The sequence below is a fragment of the Cygnus olor genome, chromosome 4 (assembly GCF_009769625.2).
Source record: "Cygnus olor isolate bCygOlo1 chromosome 4, bCygOlo1.pri.v2, whole genome shotgun sequence".
In the NCBI taxonomy this organism is placed as follows: Eukaryota; Metazoa; Chordata; class Aves; order Anseriformes; family Anatidae; genus Cygnus; species Cygnus olor.
Genome location: NC_049172.1, coordinates 25,760,322 through 25,781,614, shown reverse-complemented (window position 1 = coordinate 25,781,614; position 21,293 = coordinate 25,760,322). Strand labels below are relative to the sequence as shown.

The following is a 21,293-nucleotide window of genomic DNA, read 5'->3' as shown; positions in this document are numbered from 1 at the left end:
TGCATGTACCTGGGTGGATATGTATACCTTCCTACACAGAACTTTTCTTAAGAAATTCTCTATGATTTGTTGAATGAATTTGTCTTGTATTTCATTATTGAGAATTTCTATTTCAAGTATTTTCTGAATAATCTTTGAATAGCTCATCATTCTACCAAAGACACTCTTTCACCTGCTTTCAAGCCTTTTAATTTCTTAACCTGAAAAGCTTCACTGCAAAAGGTCAAAGCTGTGAGGAACCTAAGGCACTGTGGGAATTAACATCTTCCATTCTGATAACATCATAAAAGTAATGCACTTATTCTTTTTGAAGGAACATTGTAAATTTTGAAATTAGTTGACTGATTTTCCCACAGTGTCATTTTAGGAAACAGAATCAGTGCTCAGTCTGAAGCATTTTTTCCTGCTTTTTAGCACATGAATTATAATGATGTACTTTGGCATTTTTTGCATTTTAGGAAACAACAACCACCAATTGGAAAGAGCCCTGCTGCTCTTCAGGACATGCGGGAATTAGTAGACAGAAGTGGAAGAAACTTTTTTTCCTCTGATAGGACAACTGGAATAGAGACTGAAGCAGGGAAAGTACGGAAGAAGTATCTATCTTTATCCCAGAGCACTAAGGGAGATGATTCTTTGTTCTTGGTTGTTTTGTTTTCTGTAATTAGAATATATTTCTCAGTCTGGATGCTTTCAAGTTATAAGTGGCTCGGGATGCACATAGCAAATTATTATGCTGCTGGTCTATATGAGAAGCTTTATGAGCCATTCTATATCCTGATTTGTTAAAGGAAAATAAAACAGCATAAAAAAGTAGCTGAAAGGTACAAAAAACATTGTTGCTTTGTTTTTCCTATTTATGAAGCACTGAACTGTAGGTTACTCTAATGATAGCTTGTATTAATTTTAACAAACTTGAAAATCTTGCTGACTAGTCTAACATTTAGGTGCTTTTTCATTCTCAATTTCTCATCAGCCTTTAGCTTTCTGCTGGAGGCACCACATTTGTTATGTTAGTGTAAATAGCTAATTACAAGCAGTGATGAAATGAAACTCCACCACTGATAAAGCTGAGAGGCTTTTAAAAGCTTCATCCCACTCAGTTAAAAATAAAAGAATTGATTTAAATTAAAATACATGGATTGTGATCATACTGGGTTTATTAACACAAAACCCATTTTGGAGCTGCTTGCTAAATAGCTCCAATTTTGTTAGAAAATATTGTTTCCTAAAACTAGCATTTTCTGGTTCTTGCTTTCTACTTACGCACAAACAGTGGAATTTGTCTTCTGAAACTACCCAAGGGATTTGAGGGGGGGGAAAAAAAAAAAGAAATTAATGCCTCTTCTCACAGATTGTTCTTTAACTAAAGGTTAAACTGTATAGCAGTTGAAACTCTGGTGATCCTGAGTTGTCTGTTGGAGGTGATCTTTAGCCTTTTGTAAGCAGAACTTTATTTTGCAAAGACGCAGGGGACATCATAGAGTAGATAGGGTATGATGCCTGATGTCTTGTATTGGAGAGCTGAAGAAGAGAATACTTACTACTGCGGGAACAGGGCACGGCAAGTTTCTCCTCTTCAGTTAAGTTTAGGAAATGGAAAACCACTGGTGGTTTATGTGGATCCTTAACCAACAACTGCATCTACTGCTGCTACTACATTTTCTTATGCCTAGGCAAAGTATACTTTACATATGGCCTGTAAACACTACAGCTCTTAATGCTTTCTTTGGCCATTTTTTCATATTTCATTATCCTGTGTGAAATTAATTCTGGGAGCAGAGGATCACATGAGAGTCAATGAAGTTGTCAAATTAAAACGTAAATGGGACATGGATTACATGCTGGCCCTTCTCCAAAGATGAATTTTACCTTTTTCTGCACGAATTTCTGACTTTTCTTCCATTGCGTGAGACCTCCTTTTTCTCTTCATCTCTCCTTGATTTTTTTTTAGAAATTGATATATATATATATTAATGTTTTATTAAAGAGAGTGACAAGAATACTGACAAGAAAGTAATGTCTTTTATTTCTTGTATCTTAGTGAGATTGGTTAGGAAAAAAAGAAAAATCAGGAAATATACTGGCACTTCATAATGTAATACCTATTTGTAAATAATATCCTCAAAATCTTTTTTTTTCCTGTCCTGTTTCCATATCAGCATATGCCCTAGGGGAATGTTACAAAAAATGTAAATCTGTTATTACCATTTTTACATTTCCATGCTATGCAAAAAAAAAAAAAAAAAATCAATATTGCAGCACTGCAGTGTTTTGATCCTCCTGACTTTATTGCACATGAAGACTGCATATTGCAACCACAGGTATTTGCTACTATCCTGATCTTCCTATGATTATTGATGAAAATAAAGGTAGTACCCTGTCTCAAATCTGCAGAAGTTGATATATTCTGCAATAATGATTTTCTAAACATCAGGTTATAGAATTTGCTTTTAAAACCTGTTTAGCAATGTGCCATCAATAGTTGTGTTTTATAAGTGAATTCATTTGCTGTTTTCTCAACTAACATTGTCACTTTTACAGATTTTTCACACAAAGTTTGTAAGCAAATATTTATGCAGACAGTAATTCAATTTTCTGTGTACTTCATGAAGGTCACATTTTCAAGGAGAGTCTAGGCAATTCAGGGATAAAATTCCTACACACATAACAGCACAGGCTATCTTTATGACATTGTTTTGACAGAAGCAGAAATCAAGTATATTGGATGGAAGGGAAATTGTTGGGCTAAAGAAAAAATACTTTATTTGTTGCCTTTGTGTGAAGGAAAGAGGAAAAGCAGTAAGCAGGCACAGTTTTCCAGGGATATTAAAAATAGTCAAGTGTTAGAACTGTGTAAGCAAATGTCTACTGCAAGATGGGAATTGGTGGCATATGGCAAAGCTGTTGAATATCTTATTGCAGGAGTTGTAAACTGATTTCAATCTAGGTCAGTCACTCAGAAATCCCTCTTTAGAAATACTGTACATATTGGCCAAATGTAACGTTTTATTTTTGTTTGTTTTTAAATTAAATGAAAGAATTGTCTTCCATTTTTAAAGTACCTTTAAGAGGCAGAAAACATAAATTGTTTTATATCAAGCTAAATAAATGAAAGTAGAACAATGTTGTTTTCCAACTTCTTTTTTATGCTACAGCTTCGAAGTGCAGCTAACTGTACATTACACTGTTATAAATATGCTTCAACTGAAGAGGTGTTCAATTGGCTGTTAACACTTTAAATTAATCAATGTGTACCTCACAGTCAGATGAAGCTCATTTTCGTGACCGTGAAGTGCCATCTTCATCTTCCTCTAGCACAACATATATACATGCTTTCCTCTGCAATATCTTTATAATAGCTCTAAAGTGATCTCCAGGGAGCATACTTGTCATGAGATAATTACTGTCCTGTACTATATGAAACTCTTGGCTGCTCTTTATGCTTCAGGATATCCCAGGAGAATAATCACTGTACCACAAGTCTTTTCTATTGTGATTTAATATCTCCTTGCAGTGATTGACAAATCAGTCAAGATAAATTAATTTTATCTTGTATCAATAGTTTCCCAGCACAATTTAAAGTGAAAAGAGATTGGGTAATGCTGCTCAGAAGAGTACAATCACCTTTCTTTCTGACATTAGACTTCAGCTACCTACATTTAAAATGCTATGATACGTGACACCTGGTAAGCTCTTTCTTTTCAACCTCTTTCTATAATCAAACTTATGATTTCACTGAATGTTCCCCACCTGAAAATACACAAAGCATAGCTGCTGTTACAGTCTTTAGATCTTAATATACAGAGATGGCATTTAAATGCACAGCTGGAGAAGGAGCTGGCACTTGGGCAGTTCACAGTATGGGTCCTGTTGGGGTTAGGTTGCAGCTGCCAGGTCAGGTTGCCTTGTGCAAAGCTGATCCAGATCCTAAAATACAGGAGCAAGTAAACCAGGAGGACCTGTGCAGGCTGACTTCATTGACCCGTGAAGGGAGTGGGTAATGTTGAGGAGAGTCATGTGGTTATATCTTTCCTGGGAGAAATGTGCTGGTTCTCCTGGGCTCTCCAAGCAGTGGGATTTGCATCATGGTCAGACAAAAATTTGGGTATACATCTTCTGCGGCTAAAGCTGTTGGCTGATACTGACCACATGCCTCCCTCGTTGAGCTTCAGGGCTGCATGGTGCAGCTTTTCACCTTGCTCCCCTCCCAGCCTCTGTGGCACTTAGTTGCTGGAGCAGCCCCTTCCTTTGTGGGTACACAGCCCACATCACTTGGTAAGCTACTCTGACCTACAGCAGGAAGAAGATCTGGTCATGGTGTTTTGAAAGGAAAAGGGGAACCAAGTCAGAAGCAGATCCAAATGTATTTTTTAATTGTCATATGAGGGATGACTGCTTCTTAAAGATAGGAGTTTGTGAATGCTTTTGTGATTGCACCTGCTTTTGAAATACACGCACCTGCTTTCACAAAAGGAAAATTTTTTTTTTTTTTTTTAGTGCCTAGGTAAAGCAGCAAGGAAGCATAAGGAAGAAGGCTGGCAACCATTTAAATAATTGTATGATTTATTATGAGAGGAAAAGTAAAGTTTTATGTGAGAATTTCTGATTCGTCTTTCTCCAACTAAAAGACAGAAAAGAGACAATATAGCGATGATTCGTGATGCAGTTTATGATTTGCCCTTAAGATATTTATGAAACTATTATCTTTATTTCCCCTTTTTCTTCTCATATAATTTGATTTGTGGGAAAATTAATAAAAGAAATTACATACACAAAAGCTTAGCCCATAACTGCTGCATACTCAAATTGATAAATGTGAACCATACTCAGTGTGATATTTAACAGAAATGAAAATACGATGGTACTAAAGTTATATCATTTTTTTCTCTTCATTGCCTCTGCTATTAAATGAAAGGAAATCTGAATATTATGCATCTTGACAATGGACTCTTACATAGTGAAACAGCATTTAGCATTATTAAAATGTGAGTTATTCTTGCAATTGCAATTTTTTTCAACATTAAAACAGTGATTGATGTACATAACTTTCAGCTGATAAGTCACAGAAAATACAGTAACAGTAAATTTCTTAAAGCAATTAAGTTGTCTTTTGTTAACATTGAAATTACAGCCGAAGAATATTTATTAGGTTAATGCCTGTATTTGTTGCATATATAATTGAGATTAAGGTAGAAACTAATCTAAACTGAATCAAAATGTATTTTTTTTTTTTTTTTTTACAGATAATATGCTCCTAATAATATGTCTGTTTTCTTGGACAGACAACAACAAGCTGTGTTGCCTTGATGCAGAAGTGGAAACAAACAGCCAGAAAATTCAGCACAGAAATGAAGCTTTAAAAACAGAGAAAAGCCTGTCCAGTGCTTCTTTCTTTTGTGCTGTGGTGTTGTGGTTGCTGTTTTCCATGAAGAAAATGTGAATAAGAACTTTTTCCTAGTTTACACTATGTCGATCTTTATATGTTGTAAGATCATGAAGAAAGGTCTAAGATGCTATGGTAACTCTGGCTTTAAGAGCCTGAGAAATCAGTAAAAACACTTTTTGATTTGAATGAAACAAACCCTTCCTTAATCTTTAGCTAGAAGTATAGTTGTTTGTTTGTTCCGTTAATAGGATATATATTACCAAATATTGCCGTACTATCCATGGTCCACAGATCTGTGTGGACCAAGACATAAAGTGTTTTAAACAAAGCAATAGAGCCTGTGCATAAAAAACAGAAATGTGGTTGTCATCAGGTGCTTACAATACATATAAAATGATCTCTTAAGAATAAAATTTACCCATCTGCAGAAGAATGGGATGACTGCAGCCCATAATATAAGCATATTTCCCAAAATATGTAAGAGGTGTTATTTTCATCCAGCATTGTTGTCAGCACCAGAGTAAAAGAATAATTTTTATTTTTGGTTTATGTCCAGAAGCCACATGCAGACACATTAATTTACATCCATCAACTATTTTTCTCACTGTCAGCATTACGTCTGAAAAACACTACAGTGAAATTAGGAGAAAAAGAAGTCAGTCAACCATTTTTCATTATGTCCTTGCTATGAGTGAAGCTGTGTGTGCTGCAGAACATTATGCACTGCTGTCACTGCAAATTCTTCCAGGCTCCCATTTGACCCAGAGGCTGCAGCTCTGGACTAAAGCTCACAGACCTTCAGAGGGCACAGAGACTGCCCAACAGTGTCTCATACCCTAGTTCTTAAGAGGACTGTAACGACACTTTTTCTACGCTTGACTCTTCTACACTTGGAGTAGTTCAGAGCAGAGGAAGAGTGAATGAAAATGAGGGCAGATACTCCCTTTTCCAGATATGTTTTGTTTTGTTTTTAATCAAGTCACATAGAAGACAGGCCATGGGGAGAAATAAGAAAGGCTTTTTGCTTGTAGAGACCACAAAAATCTAAAGAAAAGCCTGGAAGAACAATTTGCATAAAACAAAGACAAGTACAGGTAGGTTTGTGCAGGTGAAACAGTGCTATGGTGACATGCAGTAACTCAGATAAAGGTGACTTCCCAGATCACTTTAAAAGACAGACTTGCAGAAGGCCTTCCCATTGTGGTCAAGAAAACATTTGCCTTACTTTGGTAGTGAATATTCTATAGTTGGTACATTTTAAAGAAAAAAAAAATTAAGAAAAGATTTTATTCTTAATTATTTTTGCTACCATTTTTTGTTTGTGATCATTAACACAGATTATTATGTGTGAAGACTGAATACTCACTATGTTGGACAAAATATATAATGAGCATCTCTTAGAAATTTGCATTATCTAAGAATGTCAGTATTACTGTTATAATCAATATCTCTTTATAGGTTATAAAATAGAGGCCTCTTGTACTTTTGGGACATCAGACTTCTTGGATTCCTATTATTAGAAGCTCAGTGAAGCGTCAAATTCCAAAATATTTCTCTAACACAAAGGTAAATGTTGCTGGTTTAGGAATAAATCTTGGAGGGAAAATTTCATGCGTGAAAGCAGTAAAAGCATATTTTCTTCTAAACCCTGTAGTTGTTTGAAGCTATTCAGATGTTATGTGATGGTTTGTAAACTTTTCTAAGTTTTCTTAGAAAACTTTCTAAAGAGTTTCTAAGCAAATAACAAGTCTGTTGTGTGGATATGCATGAATGTTTGTTCTAGATAAATAGCATCACTAAAGACCTGCCAAGTGGATTTCTGGATCTCCAAATAGTAGCATTTCACCCATGCACGCCTTAAGTAGTGTTTCACCCATTCACTGACTTTTGGCATGAAGACAAACAGAATTGAAGGGAAGGAAAGGCTGTGCTTTTCTGGGGCTTCTGGACTCTGTGATTTATTCCAAAAAGCTCCACAAGAATTTCCCTGCATAAAGTCAGACCAACAGGAGTTTTGCCATTGTTCAATGGGATCAAAGCTTCTCACCAAACCACTGCCTGTAATTCAATTACGTGGTGTCAACAGCAGAAAAACAAAACAAAACAAAAAAACAGCCTTTTCTTTCACATATGACTTGCTGAATCTTTGCTTTTCTGTAAAATAATTGAAATATGCACACTTGAGCATCCAGCTGTTACTTTTGCCAAGCCTCCAGTATCACAGGTTATAGCATCCCAGGGTTACAAATTAACACCATCATACCGGGAAAGTGTTGGTTTTTTTTTTGTTTGTTTTTTATTCCAAGTTTTGTGTTTGTTCTCTTGTGGATGGCAGGACTGACCTTCAACCAAATATTTAAGAAACTGTACAGAGCCTGATGGGCACCACGCTGCATGATTCAATGGGAAGGAAGCATACCTCTGTAGGAGGTCATCAAGAACCAAAGATAAAGCAGCACTCTGAAAGGAACAACAGCAGGACGTTGCTCAAAATATCATCAAAGAAAGAAAACTGTTTTCTTAAAGGACAGCACTCTCCTTTGCAGAGATAGTATATTTGCATTGCAACACTTTTAGAATGTGTGTGGTTTACAATTGGATGTCATGGCACCCGGATAAAATGCTATGCACAAGAAGAGTTCTTACAATCTATTGTATGTTTTTAGGACCTGTCTGAATACCTGTCTGCCACAATGAAGAATCCAAGCAGTTTAAAGAGTAAAAGTTCTCCAGCATCCTCACATAAATAAAAGTATCCCTTCAAAGAGACAGACACAGGTAAGTATGAGAAGTATTTGTTGCAACTTGGACTACAGATGTTGTATAGAATGGATGTGGTAACAGCACATTACAGAAAATACTTATTTTCAGCCTCTTTTTCTTGAGAATGTATACCTGAAGGTAGTATTTAGGCTCTTGTGTGTAAAGGTCAGTAGCAATATTTTAGAAGAAAGATACAAGACCAATATTTTTCTGTACAACTTTGTGATTTATGGTGGAATAGCAATGCTTTTGATAAGTTCCATCCAATCTCCCTGAATTCCTCAAGTCCTACTTGAGCAAGTGTATAATAAGTTAAATAATGTATCTCATAACAAACATCTAGTATGTTTGTCTTCCTTTCGTGCTTCTCATGCAATTATACACAACTTGAGATACCTGTAGTCTCCCTGTGCTACATCAAAGTCTTCTGCCTTAATATTGCAGCAGTTACTTCAGATAAATACTGATATTTTTGAACAAAGACATGAGTGACAAAGAAGAGGACAGTGGAATTGACAGGAGCAGCACAACCTTCCCCATGGTCAGTGACCGGGCACACTCCCTCTGGCTCTGCATTAGCGCAAGTCCATGTGCCTAGGAAAGTAGCTGCTGGGCAGGATAATTGCACCTGTTTAATTAGATCTTTAGGCAACTGTCAATTCCAGGAGTCCGCTCACTTGAATATAAGGGAATATGTTTCTTTTCCCTATTGTTAATGAACCTATATAGTTCTATATTTGTTTCTATATTGTTCTATATTTGTTATAGTTCTATATCTGTTAAATATTCTAAGGACTTTAGAGGTAGCAATGTTATGTTGTGTATTACTTATTTTTTGGTAAAGCTACACAGATCTCGCATATATGCTTATATACACATAAATATTTATACACATATGCATATACTCATACATAAGTGAAACCAAATTTATAATGTATTTTAAGTGTAGGTAATGCTATTAATATTAAAGAATTCATAAAACTTCAAAATAGTACATTTTGATACTCACACACACTGTACATTACACTGTACATACACATTTTGATACACAACAACATTGCAGTGTTTTTAAATAAGAGTTGCATGCATTATGATTATAGTACTCAAATATATAACATTAAGACTATTTGAAAGCAAAGGAATGTCAGAAGATATACGTGATGAGAATGAAGATTACATAAAACTAGCCTTCTAAGTAAGTAACAGACATGGCACTGGCAAATGTCAGAACAAATAATAATTATCATGTGTAAATTCATATCTAAATGATATTGTAGAGTAACTATGCCATGAACCCTGTACTTTGGCTGAATATTATGTAACCTCTCCTGCAAGCTTTGCCCAATTTGTTTGCACTACTCTGGGTTTTAATGTTTAATATGAGTAAACCAAGTTTAAATGATGCTATGTGCATAGTTGCAGCCATAATAGCTGTCTAGTTCAAAGAAGAAGAAAAAAGAAAAAAAAAAATGTCCTGTCTCTTGAAGACAAACACTTTTCAACTTCAAAATTTAGCTAAAAATACATGAGATGAACATTTAATCTTCTGTCAAAGTGCTATAACATTACAAATGTAGCCATAGTAGTTGTGCTGGAATGAACCCACTGACTGAAGCAACAATCCGTCATTTCTGTATCTCATCTCTGATGGTGGCCAGTCATAGGCAAAGTATGTAGAAATTAAAACTAGAGTAGAGGCGTGATCCTTTAATACTTCAAGTTTTTAACAATCAATAATTTATGTTTTATTACATTATTTTCTCCCCATCATATACACTAGCCTTTGATGGTTTTTCTTTCATCACGTTTACTTATTTCTTAACCCATTTTGACTGCTGCAAAATATCAGAGCAGTTATATAACTTTATTATCACTTTTTTTTTTTTTTTTAATCTGTGGCTGTCTAAGTGTGTGCCATCTAGTTCAGGCATTTTGATTGGAAAAAGTGAATAGAATTTTCACTTCATTCAGAGCCTTCATATACCTATAGCTCTCTAGTGTATTCTCTCTGAGCCTTCCCTGTTTCAAGCTGAATAATATACAACTACCTACAGCTTCTTATATAGAAACCACTCTCTGGTAAACCTCATCACCCTTTTATCTATCTTCTCTAGTTTTTTGGTTTTTTTTTGGAAGTGGGATTTCAAGTCTGTATTACAGAATTTATCAATTTTCTCTGCATGGTGTTGCAGAACAACCAAGATATCTCTAGGGAGATGAAATTCCAACAATGATCTTCATTTCTTCCAGTAGTAAAGCTGACTTAAAGGATAACTACATACTTAATGTGTTGGCAATTTCACATTGAAATATTGATCAAATATCACCTGATCTGTGTGATTTATTAGTATTCATCTGTTTTTGAAAATGATCTACTAGTGTCTCTGAATGAAATGATTCCTTGGACTTCTCTCCGATAAAGACAGGCTAAGCTATCCTTAGGCTTCTCTGCTATGAACATTCAAGATGTTTAAATTTGCTGTGATGGTTTTCTCTTCCTGCAGCATCCCTTTTTATACCTACAGTATCTGTGGATATTTTTATACCTACAGGATCTTTCACAGGATTGCAAGGCCATACAGCTCTCTGGTAGATGCCATGCTTACAATAAATCTGTAAAATTAGTTACAGCTTTGGGGTCTTTACTACTAAAGTTCTCATATCCTTATCTTGCTTTGTTAATGGTTTCATGTTTATGTTATGAAAGGTAATACATTTCATAGTCATGATATAATATTGACTTCCATGTCTTTAATGTATTTTTGCTGTGAGAGCCTCCTGTTTCATTTAATTGTGATACATCCTATGAATAAGATGGCCCTTTTTTTCAGAGGGGGACTTCTAGATGTACTTTTGCTGTGATGTTATTTTTATTCTAATTGGCTAGTGTGGTGTCTTTAGATTATCTGTGTGCTCTATTTCAACCTTTCTGCTGCTCTTTATATGCGCCCCCCCCACCCCCCTTGGTTTTTGTGTTTGTATATCCCACTTTGGGATATAAAAATTTTGTCTTTGTGTTTTTATATCCCATAGCTAATTGAAGGTAAGCAATAGTATTATGAATAATTAATGTTGAACGTCTTTTCTTCTCTAAGGATATAGGTCACTGTTACAAAGCCACTATTTGATTGTGGCGTCCTGAACCTGATCCTGTCCTTGTTCAGAACTAAATTAGTTTTGTGTGTTTTTTTTTCTGTTGTTGAGTTCTGCAATGAGTTGCTTCAAAAAGCAGTCATATATGGTATGAAAAGTGTATACTTTACATTATATACCATATGACATTTACCCACTGTGGACTACCTTCTCATTTATGGCTTAATGGACCACTCTTGGAACAAGATATCCATGAATCAGTTTAATTGAACCTTTCTTCTGACCTGAAAACAGATCAAACAAACTTCTGATCTTATTTACTCGTATACAGTGAGTTGTATTTACCATTAAAATGGATCCCAGAGTTACTTTGGGAAACTTAATTTCAAAAGGGCCATGGAAAATTTAGTCCACAGATAAGGAATGGAAAGAAAGTATTTAATCTGGGAAGGAAGTAAGGTCTTCCATAAATCGCAGAAGCTGATATCAAGAGATGTTTAAAGATCAAAGCTATTTCTCCAGAGAGTGAATACAGCCCACAGAGAAACTGTGGAGTCCCAGAAGAGAAGAAATAAAGTTGCCAACAGAAGAGAAGAAAATATTGCTAAACTTACTGATTACCGAGTTACACAGGACTCAATAACTCAAAAGGCTCCCCACTCTGATCCCCCAAACTGCATGAGAGAAAGTTGTTTTTACATGGAGAAATGAGAGCTGGATGTTGTGCTTTAATTTAGACTTTCGTCTTTTGGTTCAGGTGGATTTTGTAATCTTACGTGACAACTAAATCAAGGTTTCAAGAGAAATAGAAGAACTATTTCCCAAGTTAATAAGGTATGTCTCCATTTTGCTGAGTCTGTACGCTTGCTACATACTAGGTTTGTATGTACCACTTTGAAATGTTTTCCCTCTTTGAAATGGCAAACATACCCATGGCACTTCATATGAATGTCTTTGTAAAGTAAATGCTAAACTGAAGTACTAGCTATGAATTGCCTATCTGTGTAATCTGTAAATTACTTCTAATAATCCATACAAGGAAACAGACTGTGTTACATTGAAGGTCTTTGCTCTCTTTCTCAGCAACTTCAGCTCTGCAGAAATTAGTTGAGTTCTCTAGTTGTATTCCTTCACTCAGAGCAAATCTCTTTATATCTACAGTGGAGAAAGGTCTTCAGCATCTAATTCTTGCAGTCCAGATCTCCAAGACTCTGTAAGAATAATATGATCCTGTAGCAACTCAGACAGCGTAGCTTCCCTTTCTAGCCCACATTCCTAGAATGAGTAGTTGAAGTTTGGGAAATAGTGTGGCATAAATGAACAGGGAAGAGACAGAAATTGCATCATTCTGTTTTACAGTGCAGCATAAGTGCATGTTTGGTATGAAAAAAATGATGGCATTTCTGTGAGAACTCCGCAGAATTGAAGTGAATATTTTTAGGGTTTTCTTTTGTGTTAACATACTTCTACCTCAGCAACCTCTTGATGCCCCACTGAAGGTAATGTTACTGCATAACATGTGCGTACCATAATACCCCCAAAGAATACAAGCAGGCTGGGTCTACCTAGTGAAGTTGTCTCTTTTAAAGCTGGTATCAGATCTTACAGTTCCTTTATGTACCCGTCAGCCTTAGTCATTAATGACTACTCAAGTGTTTACAGTGAATTACAAAGAATTTACAGGATTATTGTGAGAGAGAGGAAAAAAAAAAAAAAAAAAAAACCATACACACACACATACAAAAACAGGTTCTGTCCTCAGAAATGCTGACAATCTCTTAATATAGAAAGATCAGTATCAGTGCCTTATGATGCGTATCAAAGAAAGATTTTGATGTCGCTGATATTTTAATACAGCTGCATAACAAGAAACAGTCAAAAGAATAAAACTGCATGGCTGAGATTCAAATATGCTCATAAAGCACAGTGTTTGGATGCTCGGTGAGCTTTGTAGCCCCAATAACTCTCACTTGTGTCACATCAGAAGCCTCAGGCACTCTTGTCCTAACATGGCATCTTGTTAGCAAGCAAAAGACTCCAGCAGCAACAAAAGCTCATCTGCCTAACTGCCCGTGAACTCCATTTTTCCCTGAATTCTGCCTAACAGGAGACTTGGTTACTAATTTAATTTGTAGAAGAACAAAACTCTGGCAAATTAAAAGCAGCAAACACTCCCAAGCAATTTGATGCAAAGCAGAATAAATGAATAACTGCTTTAAATGAATCATATTCCATTAATTTCACATGACAGCAAAAGTTGGATTTTTTTCTAGTTTGAGTGAAGTTGTGTTTGAAAATATCCGTTATTGGAGCCGTTGATAGCAAAGACAGTTTATAGACAAGGCTTGATTATGTCAATCCTTTTGATTCAAAAGTTGCCATTTAAACAGTGTTATAGATGTCAGGGGACAATCAAGTCATCATTGCCTTATTCAAAAATTGCTTCAGAATTCACAAGAGAAATGAATTTAGAAAACAGTAGTAAGATTTTCATGCTTAGCATTGTTGCCACATAATTATGAAGAATGAGAAACACTTCTCACAGGTATGCCTTATAATCTAGTGAAATAATTGCTCAAACACATAGTTTCAAGATCATGTAAGATGGGCACACTCAAAGTATGTTTTGCCATTGTGTTACCATTGCCCATTTACAAGGTGTTGTAACAAGCCCTAACTTCAGTAGAAGAAATTAAACAGTTGAGTCTGTTCTAAATTCTGACATACAGAAGGATTTGAAACTCCAAAATGTCTTGACCTATTTTGCAGGATCAGAGCTAAGGCAAATTTTCTCAACAATTCTCAAAATAGCTACGTTCCCTACAGATATAAATATATATATATATATCTGATATAAAAATATAGAAGAAATTAGGACTCCCAACTATAATGCTAGATAGAATGAAACTTTTCTCTTAGCATTGGCATACTGTACTCTTACTCATTCTTCATACATTTATTCACCATCTTACAGTTTTTCTTTATGATCTCTGTCACCCTTCTATAAACTAAATAAAACTGATGTGTTAGTTTTTCACATAGAAATCTCTACTTTTGGTGCTCAGCATCATTCATTAATTTTTATTTCCCCCCCCCCCCCAAAAAAAAAACTTCCTTCATGTTAAAGCTGTGCTAAAACTTATTCCTCTCCTGACTTTGCACAGTTTCTGTATTAATCTTTACTCACCTTAGCAGTGCCACTATAATCTACTGCTTAATTTACATTAATAATCCCAATGACTTCATCTAGTTCCTTCTGCGGGACTGAATGCCAAATATGCATCTTTAATCACAAGCCAGATGAGTCCATTTGGCATTCAGTGCTGCAAAAGAAACAGGATAAAGTCATTGGGATTATTAATGTAAGTTAAATATGTAAGTATTTTCTGGACAAGAAGTCAGTCGTACTTGACTGTTCCTCATAGTTAGTGGAGATAACTAAAGTTAATTGTGATTGTTATATAATTTCTAACAGCCATGTAAGCAAAACACAAGTCTTCTCCTTGGAAGCTGTTTAAGGTGGTTTTGTTTGTTTTCCTAAAATACAAAAGCAACTACAGAGTTGCATGCTATGAATAGCACTTTAGAAATGTAACTTGCTGATACTTGCATGAAAAATATTGAGAAATATAGTGACATTTTCTTGTCATTGAGGATGTTTAACTGGTAGAAATGTTGATGTACTTTCCATGTACTTTAATTACGAAAATATGCACCTACTACCTAGAAATAAGTAGTGGGTTTTCTGCAGAAGGACATCAGCGCTGGGGTCTCACAGGACTCTGTATTAACACATGCTATTTAATTTGCTCTTAAATAACCTGGAAAGAGAGGTGAATAAGTAAGAGGAAAAGTGTTGCTGATAAACCAAAATTATGAGAGTACAGTAAAGAAAAGGACCAACTGTGAGTAATTATAAAAGGACAAAAAAAACCACACTGACTGCATGATAACATGGCTGATGAAATTAATGGTATGTAATGTAAAGTAATAGGAAGAAAATATTTGAACATTATGTATGCAATGATGAGTTCTGAGCTGACTATTATTAGTCAGGAATGAGATCACAGGAATGCTGCAGATAAAGCTATCCACATTACAGTAATTGTGTTCTAAGAAAGCAGCATTTAAATTAAAAAGAGCAAAGAAACAAACAGGAAAAGTCATTCTGATGCTCTCTGAAACTATGGGATCCCATTGTTTTGAAAAATTAAATATCTCTCAAAAGAGAGACAATATCACGTCCAATCCACTCGCAGGTCTGTGGGGCACAGAGTAGCCACAGAATGATCCTCTTGTGTCCGCAGTCCCTTGGTGTCAGACATCCAGCGTGAGTGTGAGTCCTACTGCTTGTGTATCATTTTCTGCCTCAGTTCTCCTCCAGCTCCTTAAAGGTCATTCAGTTCGTTGGTGAAGATTTTCTAAGGTCCCTACGATAGGCAATCACAATATGATAAAGAGTCCTTATGAATGATGTAGGTATAACAGTGTTTAGTAAGTGATACATTGCAACCTCTCAGCCATCTTTTTCCGCTTTTATTTTCTGTGCTTTTAAGTGCTACCCCAGATGACAGTGGAACTAGTCTGACACTTGCTCAGCAGCAGTTAACAACAGGCTTAAAAAAGCTTTTATAGCACTGTTTATATATAGCTGCAACAACATTCAGATTTTTCATGTAAATTGGAACTCTTCTTTTTTTTTCTTCCCTTTCTTCTGAAACTCATATTCAAATAGTTAAGCTGAATATTTTTTTCATTCTTGATGTAGAAATATTTTTGAGGTCTGGAAAGGTCAAACAGCTCATAGTGTGTACTATTTTTACCGGTTAATTGGCACTAAAAGAAATTATCATCAAGCTTGGAATGTCATAACAGGGATGTCCTCAGACTGTGAAGAACCTGTCCAAGGGAAGGAGCTAGGTAAGTGACAAAGGAGAAATAAATTTCCTATCCTCAGCCATTTGGTCCTTTCCTAAGCAAAAAAGAGAGACAAGAAAGTATTTCTCATGATTCAGAAGCTTTGTGCAGTATGAACCACTAGAGCATTAAAAACCACAGTGAAGATCCTTAGGGTAACAGGAGATAATTGAAGGAACTAATTTACTCAGGCCAACCAAGGTATCACTTAGTAACCAACAGTTTCCTCCTTCACTTGTGAAATGCACTGTTTTAATATACCATGCTTTAGTTTTAAAAATCTGGTGTTTGATCATTTCTGCCACTAGGCTGAAGCTGATGGGAAAATTACGTTTTTATTTGTGAGCTAAAATGAATTAGTTTGATCGTAAAGCGTCGTGTGCTCTGGAGATGTGGGAGATGCGCATAGACATGGATCATTTAATGTGTTGCCTGAGCTCTAGTGCCAGTAAGACGGTAGTCTTTACCCTAGGGCTGAGTAGCCATGGGATCAGGAGCAATGGGATTTTCAGAAATGGCTAATCCTATTTACTCTTGTTGTTACAATACAAGAACACAGCAGTAAGATTTGATGGATTCTAATCCTTGATATATTTGTCTTGATAATCATTATCCACCAGAGGGAGCTGCCCTAGAAATATTAAAAATAGTTTTCTATTGGGAATTATGTCTTCAGGATTGAATTCTTCCTGACTTGAGCCTACGAGAATAGGACTGGAAAGCCTGTGTTTTGGAAGCATGCTCACTGATGTAAAATATCAATCTTAATGCATGCAGTATGCCTTTTTTATAACCATATGTCATGCTTTTATCCTTTTTACAAACAAATTTCAATCCTGGGGTTCATGAGAAAAAATAATGTGCACTGCTCTGTGCCAGTCTGAGGGGATGATTATTAAGAAACGATATTAATGGAAATGACCTCTGTCAGTAAGATGGACTAAGCTCACTTCTGAAGCCTATCTGGTCTTTACCAGTTCTATATTTCAGATGCTCCCTTAGGTACATCTGTGCACTGGTACATGAAGTTATAGAATTAAGGGAATGTAAATTCCACCTCTAAAGTATCCCTATAATGTAAAGTAAATACAGAAGTTCAAACTTGTTCAAAATTAGTTGAACAAGTGACTTCTGAGCCCTAAATATTTTCTTTTCTAAACACTAATTTGGATTGTGTAAAAGCAGTTGGATCTTTTGGTATTGGACTAATCTGATCTGTTATTTTACTTGTGTGGTATCTTTTAAAAAAAATAGTTATAATTAAATATTTTTCATAAGATTAATCCTATCAATCCTGAAAATTAGATATACGTATCATCATACATTATAGCTGTTCACATCTTCACCAAATATTCCCCAAATCAAAACTTTTAACAGCAAATTAATAGCAATGTAGGTCAGTTCTGCAGTTTCTAAATTCCATCTGTTTCTCCCAGTCATCTTTTGGACTGTTTTTTTTTTCTAAACTGTTTAGCTTCTTTTCCCATTGAAAGCAAATACAATTGTATGTAAGGTAATATACGATAACTTTTTACTTCCTAATTTCAGTGGACTACATGTATAGCAAACTGGAGTGAAAATGAAAATCTATATTAATTTAAAATTGTACACCGAAAAGAGAGTAACTGGGTGCATTGTACTCTATCTTGTTTATTTGTTTCAAACAACACACAAAAAATATAATTACCTATCTCTGTAGCATTCTGAGAAAGGAGAGAAACAAAAACACTTGGAGAGTAATACCTTAATAGCCAAGGACTACCTTTTGGTTTTTTTTTTATTTTCTGGAATGCTGAAGTTGTAGCACCTTTATTTTCTAAGGTTGTAGAAGTTGGTAATACACCCTATGTGTTTGGATGCTTTGTTATCTACAGAAATCAATATATTTTTGCAAGCAGCTGCTCAGTCTGATCAATTGTGCTTCCATATTCTGCTCCAAAGTCTGTGATGTGTTTTTAATCTCCTGATTTCAAGTTCAAGACAGATTTCTGAATCAACTGGCAAGCTGCATCTTTTTGAAAAGCTACAGGCTGCTGCAGCAAGATGCATGTACAGGTTCCAATGAGCTTAAATCTCAGTGATCAGCAGCATGCCTGGGGCTGTGGTGAAAAATTAAGGTGGATTCACTGCCTTAGAAGCCAATAAAGGCAAGTTTGCTACATGCTACAGCTACTGGCAAGGGAGAGCATCCCTTCAGCACCTGCTGTATTTCAGGCTCCATTGAGCTGCTTCTGGGCAACTCATCTGATAGCCCTGAAGGAGAGTTTAAATTTGAGTGAAGTCCAAAGAAAAATCAAAAAAATGTTTCATGCCTTGAAGCACTAGAGAGAAAGAAATGTTATATGTTGCATAAAGCAGTAGCTAATACACATTTGTATATGTTTTACATAATTTTATAGGTTAGTCTTTTGTTTAACTTTGAAAAGGGATGCCAGTAAGCCTGAAACTGTGGCTTTTTCACAGTGAACAGTTTTGGAGTAGATAGAGGCACTTTAGGTACAGTGTGATGGAGTTTGTCCTATGAGTACCCTTCCTAGGAGTCCCAATTGGGTTTGGATGCCATTGTTAACATAGATATTTATGAGCGATAAAGAAGTGTTATTATTATTTGTAGTACTGTTGTAATCTCCACTTTAACTCTCTTTTGTACCTTGATTCATTGTGTATAAATTCTTTGTACAGCTTCCACATTTGGAAAGACCATCAAAGCTTGTGCTTTGAAGTTCAAAATATACTGAAGTACTTCAGCACAGGTGAGCCATTAGATCTGCCATCATTACGCCCTTCTTAAATTGGAACTGGTTGTCCCAGCTTCATACCAGATAATTGGTGAAGTATTTCATTGCTGCCTTACGCTTTGTACAAAAATTATCCTTTAATTTAATTTCAGTACTATCAGCTCATAAAGTGGTATTTTTACAGACAGCAATTTCATGTTTTAGACATGAATTGTGATGTTTTTATATTACTTGGTTTCCTGTTTTTTTCTACGTTCAACAACATAGAGAAAACTTCATAAAAATACATAGAATTTTTTTCATTCTGCCTGAACTAACTGTAAGGGCTGCTGAAGCACTTAGTGCAGAAAGATATGTAAGGAAAAGGAAACTTCATTTTCCAATGAATTTATTTTTCATAGAGTTACCTTTTCCTGGAGTGTGATTAGAGCTGAATTTAGAAGTAAAGAAGTATTGCAAGAATCTAAAAACCTCTGGAAAGAAGCTTTCCAGTTACTATGGAGGAAATGAAGAGACGCTGAAAACATTGAAATATTAAAAGATGTAAAGTTATTTTATTTTCTTAGCACAGAGAAAAGCTGTAGGTGCTTCAGAGCGGTATAAAGGCTTGAAGGGAAAGGAATGTCCTCAGACGGAGGCTGTCCAGTCAATATATTCTCCAAGGGAAATTACAAAGTGATTAACAACATGAAGCAGACCCAGGGCATGCAGCCAGGGATTTATCTCCTCTAGTAAGCAAAACATAAGAAGCAGCTGCTGCAATGGTATTATTCAAAGTTTCACTGAACACTTGTGCTATTGGAGCATTTAGCCTGACCTCTATAGTTACAGATCCTTATGTTTTCCCAAGGTATCATGTACGGAATCCAAAAATATTCCTGGATAAAGCATGTCTTCCAGAAAAGCATCAGGTGAGTTCCCTCATCCTATTAGTAACATATCGCAGCAGTTAATCACATCCATTGTTAACAATTCATGCAATTTCTCATTTGAGTTTGTGTGATTTTAGACTTTCTGTGTCTCTTTCTTAATCCTTTCTTTTTGAAGTGTCATGCATGGTGTTTTCTTCCTGTGAAAGTACCTAGACATTACTTGAATTACTGCTACAGCTGGTGGTGGCAGAAGAAAAAAAAAAAAAAAAAAGTAGCTTGTAAGGTCTGTCACCATAAGAAGTTACTTTGCCCTGTCTGTCAGAAGATGTACCTAATTACCACCAACATGTCTGATCCTGTAATACTTAAAGCTTCCAACTTTCTATAAGCCTATTCCAACATGCGTTTTCAACAATGCCTTTAACATCATCATATTTTTATATCCCATAAGTTTTAAGTTAATATTGACATATTTTCTATTTCCTTCTTGCAGTTTTGTTATTACTGTTAGGTACTCACATTGCCCAGGATGTACTTTCAGATGTAATCCTTATGTTGATAATGGAACCGTTATCTGATGATTCTTGCTCTGTCACAGCTATCTTTTTTTTTTTTAAAGAATTTCCAAATATCTTTTGAAATCTTTCTCTTTAAACATTGTTTTCTAACCTGCTTTGCTTACCTTATGGCTTACGTTTTCAGTAAAATCACTCTTATGGAAAATTATGTATTATTGTAATTCTTAATAGCTGGGACTGTGTTCTTTTACTTTATGTAGAAATGGACAGGCTGCATTTTTGCTGTTGCTCTGTAAGCTCCAAAACAATATTCAGTTCTGTTATTGATTAATCTTTATTCAACATAATGATGTCCAAATTAAATTAGAATTGCATTTAAAAGCAGTGCATTTGAGCCCAAAAGTTATCTACTGCATTTAGCATTGCTATTATTCTACTATTTGGTATCTTGTATATGCTAATCAAATTGTATTTCCCAAAATACAGCTTTTCTTTATGCAAGCTAGAAAGATACTTAAGAATTACCTTGTCCTGGTAATTTTTTTTAAGTATATGTTTGAGCTTCCTTAATTACCACAGTTTCCTAAATATGTTTTTATTTAATTATTACAGTGATTTGCATACATTAAGGTTCTGGGTTACCAGTACTTGATTTAGTAACAGAAGTTTATAGCAAAGACTGACTCCCTCCCATCTTGACCTTTATCTCCCTGGTGACTTTTTATCATTGCAATAATCTGACTTATTCCGCTGGGTTTCAGGCAATGCTTTTGCTCTTCATGAGTCATAACAATTCTTTTCCTTAGCAAAATAACTGGCAGTGGTTATATAAGCGGTACAGTAGAACTCCTCTCTATTCCTTGTCAGCTCTGCTGAACCTGTTTGCAATCTGCTGAGTAGGAGTTTGCATGACAGTTGTCATCTCAGCACCCTTGTCTCCCTGTTGCTAATGCAACAGCCTCCTTGATGTCCAGCTAGTCTCTGAGATCATTAGCTCATTATC

General features: G+C 35.5%; 1 long non-coding RNA gene across 1 annotated transcript in view; it reads left to right on the top strand.

The window, feature by feature from the left end:
• LOC121069889 overlaps positions 1-12,048 on the top strand; it is a 65,724-nt gene extending 53,676 nt beyond the window's left edge. The window contains exons 5-9 of the long non-coding RNA XR_005819723.1: positions 459-596; positions 5,286-5,439; positions 6,848-6,955; positions 8,056-8,167; positions 12,003-12,048. This is a non-coding gene — a long non-coding RNA (uncharacterized LOC121069889). The remainder of the gene's footprint in view (positions 1-458; positions 597-5,285; positions 5,440-6,847; positions 6,956-8,055; positions 8,168-12,002) is intronic.
• The last annotated feature ends 9,245 nt before the right edge of the window (positions 12,049-21,293 follow it).